This window comes from Lissotriton helveticus, chromosome 11 (genome assembly GCF_964261635.1).
Source record: "Lissotriton helveticus chromosome 11, aLisHel1.1, whole genome shotgun sequence".
NCBI lineage: Eukaryota > Metazoa > Chordata > Amphibia > Caudata > Salamandridae > Lissotriton > Lissotriton helveticus.
The window spans coordinates 450,038,772-450,059,718 of NC_136072.1; the positions used below are offsets into that span (position 1 = coordinate 450,038,772).

General features: G+C 45.6%; 1 protein-coding gene and 1 long non-coding RNA gene across 4 annotated transcripts in view; one reads left to right on the forward strand and one right to left on the reverse strand.

The window, feature by feature from the left end:
* Window positions 1-20,947, forward strand: part of LOC144791305 (uncharacterized) — a 120,146-nt gene that overhangs the window by 97,338 nt on the left and 1,861 nt on the right. Inside the window, exons 7-8 of the long non-coding RNA XR_013602356.1 lie at window positions 1,030-1,116; window positions 9,403-9,524. This is a non-coding gene — a long non-coding RNA (uncharacterized LOC144791305). The remainder of the gene's footprint in view (window positions 1-1,029; window positions 1,117-9,402; window positions 9,525-20,947) is intronic.
* Window positions 1-20,947, reverse strand: part of LOC144791304 (diacylglycerol O-acyltransferase 2-like) — a 310,035-nt gene that overhangs the window by 44,207 nt on the left and 244,881 nt on the right. The gene's annotated exons all lie outside the window — the stretch shown is intronic.

The window sequence follows — 20,947 nt, forward strand, 5'->3', positions numbered from 1 at the left end:
ACTCCTGACAGCTTCTTTGCCTCTGCGCCTACGTCTATAATAAAACGTGGGCGCAGAGGCCAAGGGATTCCCTCATTTGCATGCCGCCACGCCCCCATGAAAATTAAGGAACAGCCTCTAGTGATAGCGCTATATGTGCGCCAGCACTTTCTGTATTACAGAAAGGGCCACACAAGCGTCTACGGCCCTTTCTGTAATACTAAAGTGCCCCGGGACGCGCAAAACGGGCGTACATGCCTGTTGCACCTCTGGAACACTCTGTATAATATGGCCTCTGGAGTCCTTTGCAAAACAGACAGGAGCAGCCTCACCATAATATGTGCCAATGGGTGCAGGAAGAATACCAAATTCCAAGATTTCTCCCACAAATGCCAAATGTGTGGACCTCATTTGGAAGATGCTATGTATTTCTTCTTAGATCCTGCATAGTGTCACTCTGTGATGGAGGGGGCATTAAGGCTTTTTTTTGTTGTATTATGACATTGTTAAATCTGATGCATGCCTACAGATTGCTGTTTAGCTAACGTAATGCCGCTGCACTGTTCAGTGTTTATAGTATTATTTAGCTTGAAGAGAATTCAATGGGACATTTATGTTTTTGGGATATTGGGGGTATATTTCACCTGATTTGGATTGTAGTAGAGGAGAATATCGAACACCGTATATTGAAGGGGCAGAATACTGTTACAACAATACAGAGGGACAAACTATTGAAAGATAATTGCACCGAGGTAGGTAAAGATTTACTACTCTTAACCCCACATCGATGTACCTTGTATTTATGTATATCACCAAAGGACATATATATTGAGTTAGATATAGATAATATATAGAAACATATCTTTTGCTATTTTGTACTCCGATATTATTGATATTATTTTAACAATATTCCGTCTCTTTGATATGTAGGACTCAATATTACTAGCCTATGCCATAGATTTGTATTGTTGTTTGATATTTATACAACCAGTTTTCTATGCCCTTGATTTGTTTCGTTGTTTGAGATTTATACAACAAGTTTTCTTCTAGGTATTCTCCATCCAGCATAGTGGTGTACTGTGACTTATGCTGCATCAAGAGGCCTTTTTGCAGTGTCTTATAAAGTTGTTATTTCAGGTACTTGCATAGAGATGGATGATTAGTTAAAGTGATGCTGGTACACTGTACAATGTTTTTAGCGTATTTGAATCTGCAGAATTCATAGTGACATTTGCCTTTTTTACCAACTGGAAATTCATTTCTCCCGAGTTTTTTGATGTTTGAAATATATATATATTCACTGAAAAAACCATAGGTTTCACATCAGTTATAGTTAGGAATTAGCATTTAAAAAACCTATTAAATTCATTGAAAAAACCATAGGTTTGACACCAGTTATAGTTAGGTGGAAATTTTACTCGCACAAAACCATTGAAATTCCCACGTTATAGTTAGTTGGACTTACTATAACTTGCGCTTGCAATGCACTGCTGATGACGTCACATATTACATCACTCATGACATGGTCAGTGACATCACTCATGACATCACTGATGACATCTCAAATGACATCACTGATGACAACATCCTTGTGACAAAGTGGCAGACCTCCTATCAGCATAAAATAACCTTTGACACACACATTCAAAAATAGAAACTAACATTTTCTTAAAAAAGGAGAAACCAATACCAATTACAACAACTTATTAGATAATTCCAACATCTACATACACATCCACTCATTCACCAACAGTTCTATATAGTCACTCATGCATGTACTTACTAATCATATGTACTCATACACCTATACATCCTGTTACACACTAATACTCATCCATATAGTTACTCACACACAAATTCACACATGCAAATAAACTATCAAAAAACCATTTACTTGATTATACTGCTATATACACACCACTACACATACTTCTACAGAAACGGAAACATATTTACTCTCTTAAACAATCAATTATAAAAACACATACTCACTAACCCACCCATACACACAATCATCCACCCATGCAGTCTTGCACACATGCTGTCTTCAAAATACATACAAATAGTGAGTCACTCATTCATGCATCTGTGCTCTAAGTAATATCCCCCACCGAACCATACAGACACTGATACTGATACTCAAAAAAACAACTAATAACCCATATACACACTCATGTAGCTACTCACCAACCCATGCAGCCACTTATACACAAAGTGAGACACAGATACAGATATTTAAATATTTAAACATTACTCGCTAATATATGTATTCACTAAGATACATTTAATAAGTCAGTTAACCAATCAATTTTACACACAAAAAACATCCATTTAGAAATGTATTTGCCCATTTATTCTTCCATCAACCTTTAGATATACATATATAAAAAATATTTATTTTTCAGAAAGATACACATTCACTGGATGATGTCATCAGTGATGTCATTTGCGATGTCATCAGTGATGTCATGAGTGATGTCACTGACCATGTCATGAGTGATGTAATATGTGACGTCATCAGCAGTGCATTGCACGCGCAAGTTACAGTGAGTCCAACTAACTATAACGTGGGAATTTCAATGGTTTTGTGCGAGTAAAATTTCCACCTAACTATAACTGGTGTGAAACCTATGGTTTTTTCAGTGAATTTAATAGGTTTTTTAAATGCTAATTCCTAACTATAACTGGTGTGAAACCTATGGTTTTTTCAGTGAATATATATATATATATATATATATATATATATATATATATATATATATATATATATATATATATATATATATATATATATATATATATATATATATATATATATATATATATATATATATATATATATATATAAGCTCCAGATTGTCCCAAAAGATTCCCAGCCGGGTTATTCAGAACAAATAAGCACTCCCAAGCGTGACAGTTGCTTTAAGCAGGGGTTGGTTTTATTTTCGCTAGACGCGTTTCTGGAGATAGCACTCCCTTCGTCAGTATTTCTTACAAAGCGAACAACAACTGAGTCCTTATCTATGTTTACCCATGAATCATGGACACAAACGACGGACCAAGCACAGGCGCCCTTTGCGCGCCATATTGAAATGTGTAAATACATCAAACAATTAAACATTGCTTTTAACAAATGTCACACCACATTTAAAGCCGTGTATCGGCAAATTCATCATCCCTGTTTTCACCCGCATGATTTCAAAGCAGACTAATAAATAATGTCTGTGTTGCGGTACCAAGATGATTGTTTGTCAATCGGTCCATCACTCTATTCATCATTGATGGACAGATATTTGAAAAATCTCGCCGTGGATCGGCCTTGGCAGCCCAAAAGGACTGCCCACTTATGGTGGAACTAAGTGCTAAGCAATGTACTGTACAAATATTAACAGTAGTTAATGATAGCGGCATCATATACCCAGAACCTCAACCTAATATCTCATAAAACCCATCACATATTGAATCAGTCTTCATTACATCAATTAATATTTTCAAATTCATTACACTGTTTCCTTTCCATATGATTGTCAACCCAAATGTGAGGCCAGTTCTTCCCCCATGTTCAGACCCTTCGGTGCCTTTGTCTCTAAGTCTATAATGTAACGTGACTCAAGTCTTCTTAAGGCAAGTAATCGATTCCCCCCTCTGGGATTTGCTTCTACTCTGTCCAGGCAGAAGTACCTCAGTAGGTTCCTATCACTATTGTGTTTGATCGAGAAGTGGCGTGCCACAGGATAGGTGAAGTCTTTATTGGCTATTGCCCGCATGTGTTCCAAAATCCTCAATTTAACGGGATTGATGGTACTTCCCACATACTTGAGCATGCAGGGACATACCAGGCAATAGACCGCATGGTCAGAATGACAAGACATAAACTTGTTGATTCTTTTCCCTCCGCTATGACCTGGGACTTCATAACTCAAGGTTCTCTTGCTTGCGGAGCAGGCCTTGCACTTCCCACACGGGAAGAAGCCCTGGGCTTCCTTTAGTGTGCCTTGTCGTTTCTCGATAGGTCTTAAAAAACTGTGGACCACTTGGTCACGTAGTGATCTTGCCTTCCTGTATGTTAATAATGGTACATTAGGCATGTCAGGTCCAATAATTGGATCCGATTTTAAGATATGCCAATGTTTAGCCAATGTCTCACGCAATTTATGGGAATCCGCAGAATAGGAAGTAATCATGCGAAATTTACCCTCCATTGTAGAGACTGGTTTCTTATTAAAAAGACTTGAACGGGGAACATTTCTGACTTTTTTTAGGGTTTCTTTTAGAACATGGGGACTGTACCCTCTTGTCTCAAATCTCTCCACACATTCGCTGGCAGCTTCCTCAAAGAATGCATCCTGGCTACAATTGGACATAACGAGTTTGTATACTTGTATAGAGCATGACCAGGGTCTCCGTGCTATTGAGTACTTTCTCAATAAGAGAGAATTGAAATTTGCGATGCATAATAAGATGCTATTAGAGCTAACAGCATTCTGTTTACGCAATAACATTTTTCTGTTTCAGAATGTCATCTACCGGCAGTTGACTGGTACGGCGATGGGTTCCTGCTTCGCCCCCAGCTACGCAAATTTATTTGTGGGCTGGTGGGAGGAGCAGGTAGCCTGGGCCCCCAGACTGTCCACCTGGAGTTCAAAGGTGGTACTATGGAGCAGGTATATTGACGACCTGTTCCTGGTATGGGATGGTACCGTTGAGGAAGCAAAACAATATATTGATGTACTCAATGATAATGAATTCCATCTAAAATTCACTGGTGACATCAACAGAGAAAGGGTTAATTATCTGGACCTGGAGGTGAGCATCAGGGATGGGCACATCTGTACCAATCTGTACCGGAAACCGACTGCTGGGAACAGCGTCTTACACGCGTCCAGTAGCCATCCAGGCAAATTGATTAACAACATCCCATATGGGGAACTCTTGCGGTTAAAACGCAATTGTAGCCAGGATGCATTCTTTGAGGAAGCTGCCAGCGAATGTGTGGAGAGATTTGAGACAAGAGGGTACAGTCCCCATGTTCTAAAAGAAACCCTAAAAAAAGTCAGAAATGTTCCCCGTTCAAGTCTTTTTAATAAGAAACCAGTCTCTACAATGGAGGGTAAATTTCGCATGATTACTTCCTATTCTGCGGATTCCCATAAATTGCGTGAGACATTGGCTAAACATTGGCATATCTTAAAATCGGATCCAATTATTGGACCTGACATGCCTAATGTACCATTATTAACATACAGGAAGGCAAGATCACTACGTGACCAAGTGGTCCACAGTTTTTTAAGACCTATCGAGAAACGACAAGGCACACTAAAGGAAGCCCAGGGCTTCTTCCCGTGTGGGAAGTGCAAGGCCTGCTCCGCAAGCAAGAGAACCTTGAGTTATGAAGTCCCAGGTCATAGCGGAGGGAAAAGAATCAACAAGTTTATGTCTTGTCATTCTGACCATGCGGTCTATTGCCTGGTATGTCCCTGCATGCTCAAGTATGTGGGAAGTATCATCAATCCCGTTAAATTGAGGATTTTGGAACACATGCGGGCAATAGCCAATAAAGACTTCACCTATCCTGTGGCACGCCACTTCTCGATCAAACACAATAGTGATAGGAACCTACTGAGGTACTTCTGCCTGGACAGAGTAGAAGCAAATCCCAGAGGGGGGAATCGATTACTTGCCTTAAGAAGACTTGAGTCACGTTACATTATAGACTTAGAGACAAAGGCACCGAAGGGTCTGAACATGGGGGAAGAACTGGCCTCACATTTGGGTTGACAATCATATGGAAAGGAAACAGTGTAATGAATTTGAAAATATTAATTGATGTAATGAAGACTGATTCAATATGTGATGGGTTTTATGAGATATTAGGTTGAGGTTCTGGGTATATGATGCCGCTATCATTAACTACTGTTAATATTTGTACAGTACATTGCTTAGCACTTAGTTCCACCATAAGTGGGCAGTCCTTTTGGGCTGCCAAGGCCGATCCACGGCGAGATTTTTCAAATATCTGTCCATCAATGATGAATAGAGTGATGGACCGATTGACAAACAATCATCTTGGTACCGCAACACAGACATTATTTATTAGTCTGCTTTGAAATCATGCGGGTGAAAACAGGGATGATGAATTTGCCGATACACGGCTTTAAATGTGGTGTGACATTTGTTAAAAGCAATGTTTAATTGTTTGATGTATTTACACATTTCAATATGGCGCGCAAAGGGCGCCTGTGCTTGGTCCGTCGTTTGTGTCCATGATTCATGGGTAAACATAGATAAGGACTCAGTTGTTGTTCGCTTTGTAAGAAATACTGACGAAGGGAGTGCTATCTCCAGAAACGCGTCTAGCGAAAATAAAACCAACCCCTGCTTAAAGCAACTGTCACGCTTGGGAGTGCTTATTTGTTCTGAATAACCCGGCTGGGAATCTTTTGGGACAATCTGGAGCTTCTGTATTCTACCGCGGACACCAACGCGGTTTAAAGCACCCGCTGAGATGAGTGACTCGTTTTCCTTGGTGTGAAACGGAGCGTGCATATATATATATATATATATATATATATATATATATATATATAATTTCTATGGCAGAATGAAACCCCTCATTTTGTTCCTTTTCAAATTAAATGTATTAAGTGTTACCACTTTATTCCAATCAAGATGACTTCAGGTGTGCCATACTTTTATCATAAGTAAGACTGTTAGCGTTCTAGTTGTTCTTTAGAACACTCTGGTACATTCTGTCATTGGGCTATAGTTGGGCTACATCTGGCTGATATTTGGGCTACATTTGGGCTCTTTTGTCTCTGGTGGCCATTTTGGGAGACTGCATATCAGATTTTTTTAAATGAAATATAAGAGGATTTGAGCAGTCACTCAAAATGTGCCCTAATTTTTCTTTCTTCAGCACTAATCATAATTTCTATGGCAAAATGAACCCCCTCATTTTGTTCCTTTGCAAATTAAATGTTTTAAGTGTTAACACTTTATTCCAATCAAGATGACTTCAGGTGTGCCATACTTTTGTCATAAGTAAGACTGTTAGCGCTCTAGTTGTTCTTTATAACACTCTGGGACATTCTGTCATTGGGCTATAGTTGGGCTACATCTGGCTGATATTTGGGCTACATTTGTTTTTTTGTCTCTGGTGGCCATCTTTGGGCTACATTGGGCTACATTGGGCTACATTTGGGCTCTAACATATATATAGCCCAATGTAGCCCAATATATATTTTTTCAAAGTTAATTTTCGTAAAAACCACTGGAGCATATATCTTGAGACATAGCAAAGGCACATCGGGGTACCAGTCCCTACAATTTTGCCAAGTTTGGTGGAAATCCATTCAGCCGTTCGGGCTAAAAGTGAGTCCAACCGCCCTATGGAAATTAACATGGGGAAAACACGTTTTGGGACCCCCCTTTTATCGCGGCCCCCGCTTGACGGATCCCCCCGAAACGTTCAGGGAAGGAGCGGAGCGCAGCGAGGCAAAGTTAAGGAAAATTACAGGCAGATCCCTCATTCGGAGCCAAAGTTATTCCCAATAGAATGTTGCGGATTTCCTATGGAAAACGATCCTAACTATAACTACCTACTGGCGACCGCCAGTAGGTAATATATATATATATATATATATATATATATATATATATATATATATATGTATATATATATGAGAAGAACTCCGTTTAGTCCCAAATGCCGCTTCGGAACAAAAACGAAACCGGACCCAGATGGAAAGTTGCAAAAGTTTATTTATTCAATCCCCGTGCAAAAACACACGCCGCCATGATATATATATATATCAATGCTCGAAGGTGTCCACCTTTGAGTAGCACGCGAACAGCAGATTGGTTTATGTATAGGTGAGGACGGGGATCCACTCGTAGACGCCGCTCCGTACGGGATCTGCCCGACGCGTTTCGAAGCTCCATATGCTTCTCTTCAGGGGCTTTAACAGAAGCGGTGTGCGCAACCGCCGACCCACTTCCCCATTTTATATATAACACACCCACCGATGGGAGGCTCAAATGAGACTGTGCATTCTGGGAAGTGTGGTCCGGGAAGCACACAATCAAGTCCTGTATGGACTCCACAAGTGGGCCCGTCCTCGATTCCAAGTACGACTGCTGCTTCACTTTAGTGACCCCCCAGGGTACCGGGGTGGTGCATACTCCGCGGCTGGATGGCCGCGTATAAATCAATGTTCGAAGGTGTCCACCTTTGAGTAGCACGCGAACAGCAGCTTGGTTTATGTATAGGTGAGCCCCTGAAGAGAAGCAAATGGAGCTTCGAAACGCGTCGGGCAGATCCCGTACGGAGCGGCGTCTACGAGTGGATCCCCGTCCTCACCTATACATAAACCAAGCTGCTGTTCGCGTGCTACTCAAAGGTGGACACCTTCGAGCATTGATATATATATATATATTTCTCCAAAATGCCCCAGATCATGAAGACGCTACTCCACAAAGGACAGTTTCACAAAACCCTTTATTGCAAACCTTGCAGGAAATCCCTCCATTTCTGTTCCCGACGCGTTTCCGTGTTAACAAACACCTTCTTCATAGGGGGAGGGGGAACTTGGCAAGACACGGACTGTCCTTCAACAATCATTGGAGTGCGATTTAAATAACTATAAATTTGGGGATTTACATAAATATGGCACGAAAACGGAACCTACTGGAAGGCTTAATTGGGACTTCAACACCCAGCATGCCACTTACTGGGAAGTGACTGCGTTTGGAGAAAATGATTGTTGAAGGACAGTCCTCGGATGCTTGATTCCGGTCTGGGAAAGATATGGCTGTTGTAGTTCGGACTGGACTGTTCCCATGGGGCAACAGGGTCAGAGCTGATTTGCATAAAGCCATTATCTGACCCAGGGTGGTGTGGAGTGCAAAAAAACGATGGATTTGGGCCCAGATCTTTTGACTGGGGGAGTGTGTGACATTGATCCACATTCAGTCCATCACTTGTTGTTTTTTGCAATTGCCGCCCTAAGTGCGCTGGGGATGCCCAGACGTGGGTCCCAGGCACTCCACACCACTTGGAGTCAAGCTAGCCGGGCTGAAGAGAGGTGTTACCTCGAAACCGGTCCGGTCCTCGGATGCTTGATTCCGGTCTGGGAAAGATATGGCTGTTGTAGTTCGGACTGGACTGTTCCCATGGGGCAACAGGGTCAGAGCTGATTTGCATAAAGCCATTATCTGACCCAGGGTGGTGTGGAGTGCAAAAAAACGATGGATTTGGGCCCAGATCTTTTGACTGGGGGAGTGTGTGACATTGATCCACATTCAGTCCATCACTTGTTGTTTTTTTTAGATATTATATGGCATCTCTCTCTGGTCTATCATGGGAGAGGTCCCAGGTTCCTGATACCATAAAATGTTTTGAGTGACCCACTTTCTTTGTTTCAGGTTGAAAAGAAGATTCCATGGTAACTAGTACCCAGGAGAACCAACAGGATTCCCTGCATTGGCAACACTGAGGCAACAGAGTGTCACTTTTTTTAATCCCCAATCTGATAGACAACGCCTAGGTAATACTGAGAGAATACGATGCATTGAAAGATTGTGGAGTATCTGCAGTAAGTGCATAGCTTATGAAAGTGAGAGAATTGGAGAAGCGTAGATCATCCATAAAAAGTATATTTTACTCGTAGGTAGTTCATGTAAAGAACAACAGTCAATGCAGTTTGGAGGCCATGAACCTGAACCGATGGAGGGATTCTAATTATACCTTATTGTATTGTACAGTTTGCCTACTTTGCATGAAATAAAGGGTAGAATGCACTACACCAGCTTCAGTGGTGGACAATGTTTATTATTTTGCCGCAAGGCCCTGCATGTATGCTTGCAATGATGTCTTGGACCACATTGCTGAAATAAACAAGATATTTTACGTACAGGGAAAGCAGAGGCACTATTACAGAAAACAAAAGCCTCCCTTGCAATGGTGTTCTGGAATAGTTTTACATGTATTCAAATGTTGACACTCACATTGAGGGTGCGAGTAAGGAAAAAGAGGGCTTTTCTTAACATGTTCTTAAATACATCAATTGCTGATATTATCGAAAGTTGGTGTTGTCCATGCGCAGCCATACCATGAGGATTTGTCCTCATTTTTTGAAAAAATGATAGCAGTGATCCAGCCTAGCCGACGGACTACCTGTCTTAGTCTGGGCTTCTCGGCTCCTGTGCCCTCTTCTCCACCATCATCCTGGGCTTTCACCTTTGAGGAATTCTCTCCTCCTTCGGGAGATGATATTTTAGCAGTCCTAAAATCTCTGAAATCAGGATCACCTATTGACCCCTGTCCAGCGCGTGTTCTTGGGGGGATGGCAGAGGTGGTGAGGCAGGAGGTTACCGAGATCGTTAGCCTCTCCTTCAGGTCGGCGACTGTTCCGGATGACTGGAAGCAGGCCAAACTCTTGCCACTGCTGAAAAAGGTGGGTTCGGACCCGGCAATCCCAGCTAACTACCGGCCAATCTCTTTATTGCCAGGGATGGCTAAGGTCTGTGAAAAAATTGCCTTCCGTCAATTAAACACATTTGTGGAAACATCTCACGCTCTCCACCCTGCCCAGTCGGGATTACGCGCTGCTCACAGCACGGAATCGGCATTGTTGGAAATTTCGGAGGCTATTAGGGACTGTTTGGACGCAGACGGCAGAGTGGCTCTAATATTGTTGGACCTCTCTGCCGCGTTCGATACGGTTCCTCACGAACTCCTTCTGTCCCGTTTATCAGCCATTGGGGTCACTGGTTTGGCTCTAGAGTGGCTGACTTCTTTTCTTTCTCTCCGGACTCAGCAGGTCTGCTACCCCCTTTTTCATCATCAACTTAGCTTCTTTCTACTGGGGTGCCTCAAGGGTCAACTTTGAGCCCATTGCTATTTAATATATACATGACCCTTCTGATTGCTTTGGCCGAACAACTGGGTGCTAAAATAATAGCTTATGCCGACTACACACAGCTGTTGTTCACCTGACCTGCTACGGACTTGGACACTGCTGCCCTCCAGACCTGTCTCTCCTCCGTTTTAAATTGGTTGGCTTCTGCCCAGCTAAAATGTAATGAACATAAAACTGAAATTCTTCTTTATGGGCAGTTTCCACCATATTTTAGAGAATCTTTATGGCCTGCTGTCTTCCCATCCCCGAGTTCTGTGAACATCCCGGCTAAAAATCTGGGGGGGTGGTTTGGGGAAGACCTAAAATTTGAGGCTCACATTAAGAAACTCACCTGTGGCTGCTTTGGCACTCTTAAGGCTTGATGAAAATTCTTTCCCTTTCTTCCCAGAACGGCGAGAGAAACAGTGGCTAGAGCACTTATTCTCTCCCGCCTCGATTATGCTAATGCTCTGTTCAGTGGCTCTCCGGCATACCTGACCAATCGTCTTCAGATAATTCAAAATGCGACTGCCAGACTCCTTTTTAACATCTCTAGGCGGACTAGCGTCCGACACCATCTGCGCAGTCTGCACTGGCTTCCGGTCGCACAACGAATTATATTTAAGACGCTTACTTTTGCCCACAGGGCCATCTACGATCAGGGCCCTTTTTATTTGAGGAAACGGTTCTCTTTTTATCTCCCCAATCGTTCCCTGCGCTCCGCCACTCAACATCAGTTGGCGGTTCCCCGCTTCAAGCGTTCCCGTTTCGGTGGTCAATCCATTTTGGTTAAAGCAGCAATTGCTTGGAACTCCCTTCCTTTGGTACCCCATTCCAATCCGAATTTAGTGCTTTTTAAAAAAGCACTTAAGACCCATCTGTTTATGTTTCTGCTCTCCTCCTTTAACTTCTGCCTCTAGCATTGCTCCCTTCGCGCCAGGATACTCTAGTAGTAATTGAGCGCGCTGTAAAATCCCATATAACATATAACATTTATTATCACTGGGGCTGCACCTGACCTCCCAATGTGTGTGCATCAATTCCCAGGACCAGGGGACACTCTGTAATGTGTTGCTCTAAATGTAGTAGTTTTTTGTTCCACTAAGTTATAGTTCCCTGGTTTCTCCCTTGCCTCACCGCACAGATGTCTGAGCATCAAGCTCAACTGGCCACACTTGCAGTTACAGTATGATTCTCCCAGTTCTCTCTGGGCCCTTACCTTTCCAGTGGACTTGTCAGTAAAAACAATGCAGAGGACATCCAGAAGGGTTAGAGGACACAGCACGGCCTTTCAAATTTAATGTTTGTGTTATGTGCTGTATTCCATTCTAGATTGGAATCTCCAAAGACGTGTGGAGTGTTATGTGGAAGCACAGAACACTGCAGGCTGAGGAACCATTTGAGCTGCCTTCCACAATCACTTAAGAGTAAAGCAGAATATCATAACTAGTGTAGTGTGTTTTGTGCACAATAATTTGGCGATGAGCTACTGTTCATCAGTCTATGAGCTCCCCAGATTGAGTTCTAGACTTCGACATTCACGCTCTTTAAAACCACCAATGAGCAACTCTCTTATTCCCAACGAGAGAATCAGTGGCAATTGATTTTGTCAGGCCTATAGGAGAGTTGCAGAAGTATATTATTGCTCTAATCGACCTTTTCTCAAGATGGCCTTTGGTGGACTTTGTTGACAAAGCAGATACGGATTCTATTTTATGATTTTTGGATAAAGTTTTTATGTCTGAGGGTACTTTGAGAATGGTCTTGATAGACTCAGAACCACATCCCTTTACAACCCTCGCGGAAATGGTATGGTTAAGATATTTAACTGTGTGATTAAAGGAGTTATTCAATCAGCAATTGTCGGTGACTGTGTTTGGGAGATAAAATTGTGGAAGGCTGTGTGGACTTATAGGGTGGAAAACAACAATGAAGCCACAGGGTTGTCGCCTTTTTTAGTCAGTAATCCCAGAACAAAGTTTAACCTAGATGTGCTATGTGGCGCTGGTGTTGAGTAGTGGTCACCAGAGTTGGTATGGAAAGAACTGATGGAAGTAGCCAGGAAAAGTATGTCATATTGTGATAGAAAGCATGGTGTTAAACCAGACGTTTGACCGTATTAATGCTATAAAATATAAACCCAAAAAGAGGCATCCTACAGTGATATCACATGGCTTCCTTCATGCCCCACGGGGTGCTACAAATGTGGGACTTGTAGCTGTCGTAGGTTTGTTGTTGATGCATCAGGAACTTTAATATTTGGGATAGGAGCAGAATATTTGAAAGAAGATCCATCATTAATTGTAACACCAAATATTGCATTTATTTGATTATATGCCTATGTGGATTGAGCTATGTAGGATCAACCAAACGAAAACTAAAAGAACAATAGCATGAACATATAAGAGCATTTACGAATAGGGTTAATCAATATCTGCTGGTCACCCACTTGAATAAATATCATGATCTATTAGCTAAAGACAAGTTAAGATTTGTGGGTATTGAAACTATAAAATTGAATCAGAGAGGAGGGGACATCGAACATCCATTGAGAACCGAAGAAACATTTTGGATAGATAGGTTGAAAATTGTATTGAAAGGTTTAAATACTGATGGGAATTATTTATCCTCCTATAAAAAGGAATTGGTATGCACTGAAAAGGTCAGCATATATTATTTATTTATTTTTTAAATTTATACAGCGCATAGCTGCCCCAGTGACGAGGCGTCCCAGCGCTACCCAAACAAATGACACTGGACCACTCCAATCCAAGGAGGTAGCCTACGCAGGGAAAAGCCAGGTCTTTATGGCCTTCCAAAATGCCAAATCGTTCTGAAGTCCTATAATTGAGATCGTAAGGAAATTCCAGAGGTGCGCTGCCTGGACCTTGAAAGAACGGCCACCAGCTCTGGCTCTTAGGAATCGAGGAATACAAACTGAGCCAGAGTTCGCAGAGCGCAGGGGGGCGATTAGGCACATATTGGACCATGAGATCCGCTAAGATCGGTGGTCCTTGATGTGTCAGAATTTTGTGGGCTACACACAGAGCTTTAAAGTGAATTCTTATAGCTATCGGCAGCCAATGAAATAACATCCAAATGTGGGTTTGTAATTGGATAGAGTATGACAATATAATAGAACTATGATTATGGGAGTGAACTTTTAGTAAGGAATCTATAACCTTAGAAACTGACAATTAACCACATTGAATAGATCAGCTCACCAATTACCGGGAAAGCAGAGGTGAGTTGATGTAGTGTGCTTGCCTGAGGTGTCCTGAAGTTCGATTCTGACTTAGGATTTTGGAAGCAGTGTTTCTTGGTAATACTATAATTTTTTTTGACAGTATTCTTTTTTTTATTTATTTTTTATTTTTAGAGGACCTTTATTGTACATATCTGAGCTTACGCAGCATGTGGCCTACAACCCCGGAGACCGGCCGCGACAATAAAATCCAATGCTGGACAACATTTTGAATTAACACAGCCCTTTAGCCGACAACCCGGGGGTCCGGCGGCCCAGCATAGTAATTAACGTACATCTCTCACACCATTACACCGCAAATCTCTTAGGTCCGTATTTTCAAAAGTGACGAATTTGCTACAGTAAATAAACCAACTAACATAAAGCAAACCATAAGGCAGACACAATGGTTGGAGCACCTCACCCGTCCTGTCTTACTGTAATGGAAGGTCTCTGTGGGCGAACAGGAGATATTGAGTTGTATTCAACACACTCAAGGGGACTTAGCCCCCCGACTATAATGTGGAGTCTAAGAGACATGCCTCGCCACCCCGCCCCATCTGTGTAGCGTGTCTGTAGTGGCTGTCAATCACTCGATGCCCACCAGCTAGCTCCACTCCAGTCTCACCCCTCCTCCTCCTCCTCCCCCGACGACAATGGCTCATCCTCCTGTAGGGGTTCACAGATCTCCCCCCTGAACACGTCCAATTGAGTCCATATTTTGTTCCATTTGCGTGGGCAGGCCCTCGCTGCGTAAACTGCCCTCTCCGTGATCATCACTCTATCCATGTTCGTACACCAGTGTGCCAGCGTGGGTGCCTCAGCCGCTCCCCATTTCTGAGCTATATCTCGTTTTGCTACTAACATACCTATCGTGGCCCACTTTTGCCCTGGTCTGGTTAGATCGTTCGGTTCCCACACATTCAGCAGGCATTTACGTGGCTCAGGTACGATGGACTGCCCCAGTGACTGGGAAATGGTGCGCATTATTCGCCTCCAAAATTCCATTATATGGGGACACTCCCAAATGGTGTGCAAAAAATGTCCCCCCTCTCCACAGCCACGCAGACAGTATGGATGTTGAGCCCGCTTTATGGTGTGTAGTGTCGTTCTTGTGTAGTATACCCTGTGGAGGATTTTAAGCTGTACTAGACGGAATTTAGCCGATATGCCCACCTCTTTCAGAGAGGCCAATGCCTCATTCCATTCGGACTCGTCCATCTCCCCCACCTCCGCCACCCATTTTTCTCTGAGTTTTGCTGTAGGGTCCGGTAGGTTGTTTAGCAACTTTCGATAAGTGAATGATGTTGCCCTCTGTTGCATGTATTCTGTGAGGAGGCGGTCTTCCAGGGTAGAAGCCTCTGGGACCTCCGTGTCGGGTGGTATGGCTGTAAGCAGTGCGTGTCGAATCTGAACATATCTGTACGACTCTGTCACCCCTAACTCATACTGTTGTCGTAACTGCGTGAAGGGTATCATTGTGCCTTTGTCCCACAGATCTCCCACCGTGGAGATCCCAATGTCATCCCACTGTGTGAAACCCTTACATTGTCTCAGACTCCCCAATGCTTTAGTGTCCCACAGTGGGGTGAGCTTAGTGATTTTCCCTATCCACCCTAGTTTAGATTGTGCTGTGTGCCACAGTGTGGTCGTGAGCCTGGTGGGCCCCACCAACTTGTTGACAAGGCTTTTATCGTAAAGGGGAGCCAGCATACTATTGGTACCCAGCTGCATCCTGTCGGCCTTGTAAGCCGGGTCATCTTGGGAGACATGCAGCCACTGATTGATGGGTCTCAGTTGGGCTGCCCAGTAATATAGCTGCAGGTTCGGCAACGCTATCCCCCCATCGTACCAACTCCTGTTCAATTTGGCCTGCGCTATGCGTGCAGGGAGATTACTCCATAGCAGGTTGGACACCAGCGCCGATACCCGCCGAATGTATCCGGGTGGCACCGGATAAGGTGTATTGTCAAGGACATAGAGAAATCTTGGCAGCGACATCATTTTGTAGAGCGCCACCCTGCCCAATAACGTCAAAGGTAGAGTCACCCAATAATTAACATCATGTTTCAGTCGATCCGACGGTGGTTCCAAGTTTTTCTCAAAGAATTCCGCCGGGTCGCGCGAAACATGAATGCCAAGGTATTTGAAGGAGGATCCTGCGATTCCCAGGGGACAACCGGCCGCAAGTATAGGAGGTGGTCCTTGTAATACATACAGTTCGGACTTTGCCCAATTTATAGTGTAGCCTGAGACCTTCCCGTGTGCGTCACACAATGCCAATAGTTCCGGGATGCCAGGGTCCGGATCTGTAAGGTAGACAAGCATGGCGTCAGCGTAGAGCGAGAAGCGGTCCTCCCACCCCTCCATCCAGGTAATCCCTCTCAGCCGTGGAGTCGAGCGTATTAAAGTTGCCAGAGGTTCAAGCGCTATTGCAAAGAGTAGCGGAGACAGGGGGCACCCCTGCCGGGTGCCCCGCGCTAAGGGAAAGACAGGGGAAAGGTGACCGTTTGCCACGACCTGCGCCACCGGGTTGGTATACAACAGCCGGACCCAAGCTATGAATTTAGGACCAAACCCCATATGTGACAGAACCTCGAAGAGGTATTGCCATTCCACCAAGTCAAATGCCATCTTAGCGTTGAGTGTCAATAGGACCGCTGGGTCGGTGTGCGACTGTGCTTTGGCCAACACCCCATGCACCCGTCGCAGATTAAGGGCTGTGTTTCTGTGGGGCATAAAGCCTGACTGGTCTGGGTGTATCAGCTGTGTGAGGTGGGGGAGGAGCCTAGCGGCTAGGAGTTTCGCCAGAATTTTTATCTCCGCATTGAGAAGGGAGATGGGCCGGTAGGACGCACATTCCGCAGGTGGCTTTCCGGGCTTGGGGATCGCTACGATAGTGGCAGTCTGTTGATCTAACGGGAGTTCAGCCCTGCACAAACTCTCAGTGAACATGGCCAATAGGGGCCCACTAAGATGGTCAGACATAGCTTGGTACCATTCAATTGGGATGCCATTAGGTCCCGGTGTTTTTCCTGACTTCACCGGGTGTATAGCTTGTCTGACTTCTTCGACCGTAACATCCGCCTCCAACTCTGTGGCTGCCTCCGGCATCAGTGTTTGTGTAACGACGTGACTGAGTGACGCTTGCGCCGTTTCCGTCGACACTGCTCTATCCGGAGTATATACCTCTCTGAAATGTTCTGCCAGGGCCCTCACTATCCCCTCTGGGCGTGTCTGTGCCAATCCCTCCTTATTGTATATCTGTTGTATCCCTTTAGTGCTTCCTCCTCTCTTGTCCAGCCAGGCCAACATCCTCCCTGCCTTATCGCCTATGTCATACACTCTATGTGCCGTAGCAGTGATTCGCTCGGCAGTCTGGTGTTGCAAGTGTTCCTTATACTGTTGTTGACGTAGAAGCAACATGTGCGACGTTGCTGGCGTCGGGTCTGCCGTATGGGCCTTGTTTGCTTCCTGCAATGCTAGTTCTAACCGGGACAGTTCTAGTTGTCTCTCACGTCTATATCATGTAATAGATGCTATTGCCTGTCCCCTCAACACCGTCTTGTACGCCTCCCATATAACAGCAGAGGACTGTACTGATGCCGAATTTTCTTCAAAATAGTAGTTTGTCGCGTTCTTAAGAGCCTTTTTGACCTTCGGGACCTTGAGATATGATGCGTGTATTGGATAGATCCGTTTACGAGATTTCTCCTGTGGGGATAGGGTCATAATCACAGGAGAATGGTCGGATATTCCCCTAGGATGGATCTCAATAGTATCTACTTGTTGTAGGCCATTACCCAACGTCAGCAAACAATCAATCCTTGACAAACTATTATGGACCGTGGAGTGGAAGGTGTATTGCTTTGCAGTGGGATGTGTGTGTCTCCACACGTCTACTAACCCCATGGCCTCCAGAAAGTTGCGGAAGCGAGAGGGTCCGGGGGCTTGGGACCTGACCGGGAATCTATCTGCTAAAGCGTCAACTGTTGCGTTAAAGTCCCCTCCAATAATTATGTCGCCCTCAGGTAGGGATAGAAGGAAGTCACCCAATTCTGGCAGCTTAACCGAGTGGAGTGCCGGAGGGACATACACCGAAACTACGTTCAAGAGCCTCCCCTCCCACTGTCCCTGTATTGCTGCAAAACAGCCCTGATCGTCGACTTTGGTACTTAGTATTATGAAGGGGAACGATTTCTTAATTAGAATGCCCGTTCCCCTGGAGCCTGAGGTGAAGTCTGAGTGTGCCGCCATCGTGTAGCCTCTCCTATCTAGAGCTTTAGACGCCCCTCCGGTGAGGTGCGTTTCTTGCAGAAGTGCCAGTGCAGGGCCCTGCCTCTTCACTGCATGCATTACTAAACCCCGCTTAATTTTGTCCCCTAACCCTCTCACATTCCAAGTCATAATCCGAAGTGGGGTGACTGTTGAACTAGGCAACTCCCCCTCAGAGGTGCCGGAGTGTGTGTCGTGTGTGTTCGCCATCATGACCATCTGGGTACCTGACATGTCCCACCGCCCATTTGTGTCACCCGTCCCCAAAAGTCGACCTGAGTGTGTGCCGCCCCGTGTGTCTGTTTCTAGCCAGCAAAACATGAAGAACAACTAAACTTCCCCCCCCATACCACCCCCCTCCCTGCCTCCCTACTTAGCGGACCTGAAACCGCCCGCCCCCCCAACTTAGCAGAGTGCTTCCCCCTTCCCTTTAACAGTGTACTTGCTTGCTGGCGTGAAGGGTCCTCCGGTGCAGGCGTCTCCCCTGCCCTCTTTGGAGTCCCCTAGGTCAGTGTCCAAGCGTGATCCCACCAGTCTTGTCGCTGTTACATAACTCATGAGTCCTTGCCTCCATCCGCTTCGAGTTGGTCCTGAGTTGGCGACCGCGCCGCGCCTTCCCCGCCTGATGCCTGCGACCCCGCTTGGCTGTCTCCTCGTTGGTTCCGATTAGTCCTGTCGGGGCGGCGGGCCGACCCACCGCTCTCCAGCCTTCCAGCCAGTCGCGGGCCGCCCCTGGGGTGTCGAAGATCCATACTTTATTATCCGCCACCACTCTCAACCGCGCCGGGAACAACATGGAGTAGGGTAGTTCTTTTGCTCTTAATTCTTTCTTGACCTCCAGGAAGGTTCTCCTCCGACGAGCGACCTCCGCAGTGTAGTCCGGGAAGAAAGCGAGTGTGGAGTTTTGAATCTGGATCGGCGGAGATACCCTCGCCGCCTGCAAGATGGCGTCCCGGTCGCGAAAGTTAAATAGTCGTGCAAGGATTGGTCTCGGCGGGGCCCCCGGTTTTGGCTTTCCACCGGGCACCCTGTGTGCCCGCTCTACCGAGAAAAAGCGCGAGAGTCCCTTGGGCTTAAGCGACGTCTTAATCAACTCTTCCACGTAAAGGTCAGTAGCGCGTGTACCTTCTGATTCTGGAACCCCAGCTTCTCCTTGAGCATTTTGTTCTCTGCCTCCACTCGCCCCATCGCTATTTGGAGTTCTGAGACGTCCTCAACCAAGGATTTTGCGACCACCTCCACCTGTTTCACCCTTTCACTCATCTTGTGAAAATACGCGCGTAGTAGGGTGAGCTCCGTAGCTGTAGACCCCATCGTTGCTTGCACCTGCGCCAGCGCTTTCATTACGTCTTCAAGCGTCGGCTTCTTGGGGCCTTCTCCGTTAGGTGTTTTTCCCGTGGAAGTACGAGGCTCCGCCTGTGGAGGATTGTGTTCATCGTAGGCGAATGTATCCAACTTGGATTGCGTTGAGCTGCATTTTGCGCCTCTGCCTGCCATGGTGCCCCTCCGCTGGTGCCCTTTCGCCACCGCTTTGTTGTCCGGACCTCTGGGATGCACTCCTTCAGTTTGATTTAAGAAGTGCCTTTAAATCCTGGCGCCCCTCTCCTCCCTGGTTTTCGTAACACTGAGTTCTCGGGGAAGCTGCGCAATAATGTATCACAGCTCCAGCCCCCCATTGGTGCGTATTGTACCGGTAGCCGTCGTCGCACAGGAGGTCTCCATAAACGCCCCTCACTTCCACGGAGCCGGTAACGCACGTGGCGTGAGGTAATCTCTCCTTGCTGTCATGTAATTACTGCCAGACGGGACTGTGGGTCCATCAGCTACGTCCAGTCGCTATCGGCTCACACCACTCCACTGGGGGACCTGCGCATCACCTCTGATGCTGTCTCATTGGTAGCCAATATGTGGCCGACTTGTAGTCAGCAGTCCGCCTCACGCTTTGCCCCGGTCTATGTGGGTTACTGTGGGTCAGCCCCACCAGCAGTGGGCAAGAGCAATCGCCAGGTTGGGGACTTCAGCTCCTCCCAGTCCCCCACAGTCACCGTAGCAGAGATGTGCACATCCCAGTCTTTGTTCCCTCGCCGCCGCAAGCCCTAGATCAAGTCATGTGGGCCGTTATTTACTTTGGTATTCTCCTGAAGGAATTTCTGCCGGTTTTAACCTCCGGGTCGCGCTGCGTACAGCTTCAGTCGGGGTGCTTCCGCTGTGCGTGTTGGCCGGGCGCTCCTGCTTCTTTCCGACCGGGGCTGTTTCGGTAGCCTCACTGCAGCACTCTCCGTTGTCACCGTACACGCCGACGTCCAACAGTCGGAGGAGTCACTCGGCAGGGTAGGGATTCCCTGTCGCTTCTTCTTCTGTTGCGGTGCAAGTATGCTAATTGACAGGCACTTCCGGCGGGTCCCCGTCGCGTCTCTCTCGCTTCCGCCCGGTCCCAGGGATCACCACCACTCGGTGCTTCTCGCGGCGGCCAGGCCCTCATACGTCGGATCTTTGTTCGCTGTGTCCCAGCTCACAGGAGGGACCGAATTTTCTTTGGTCGGACTCCGCT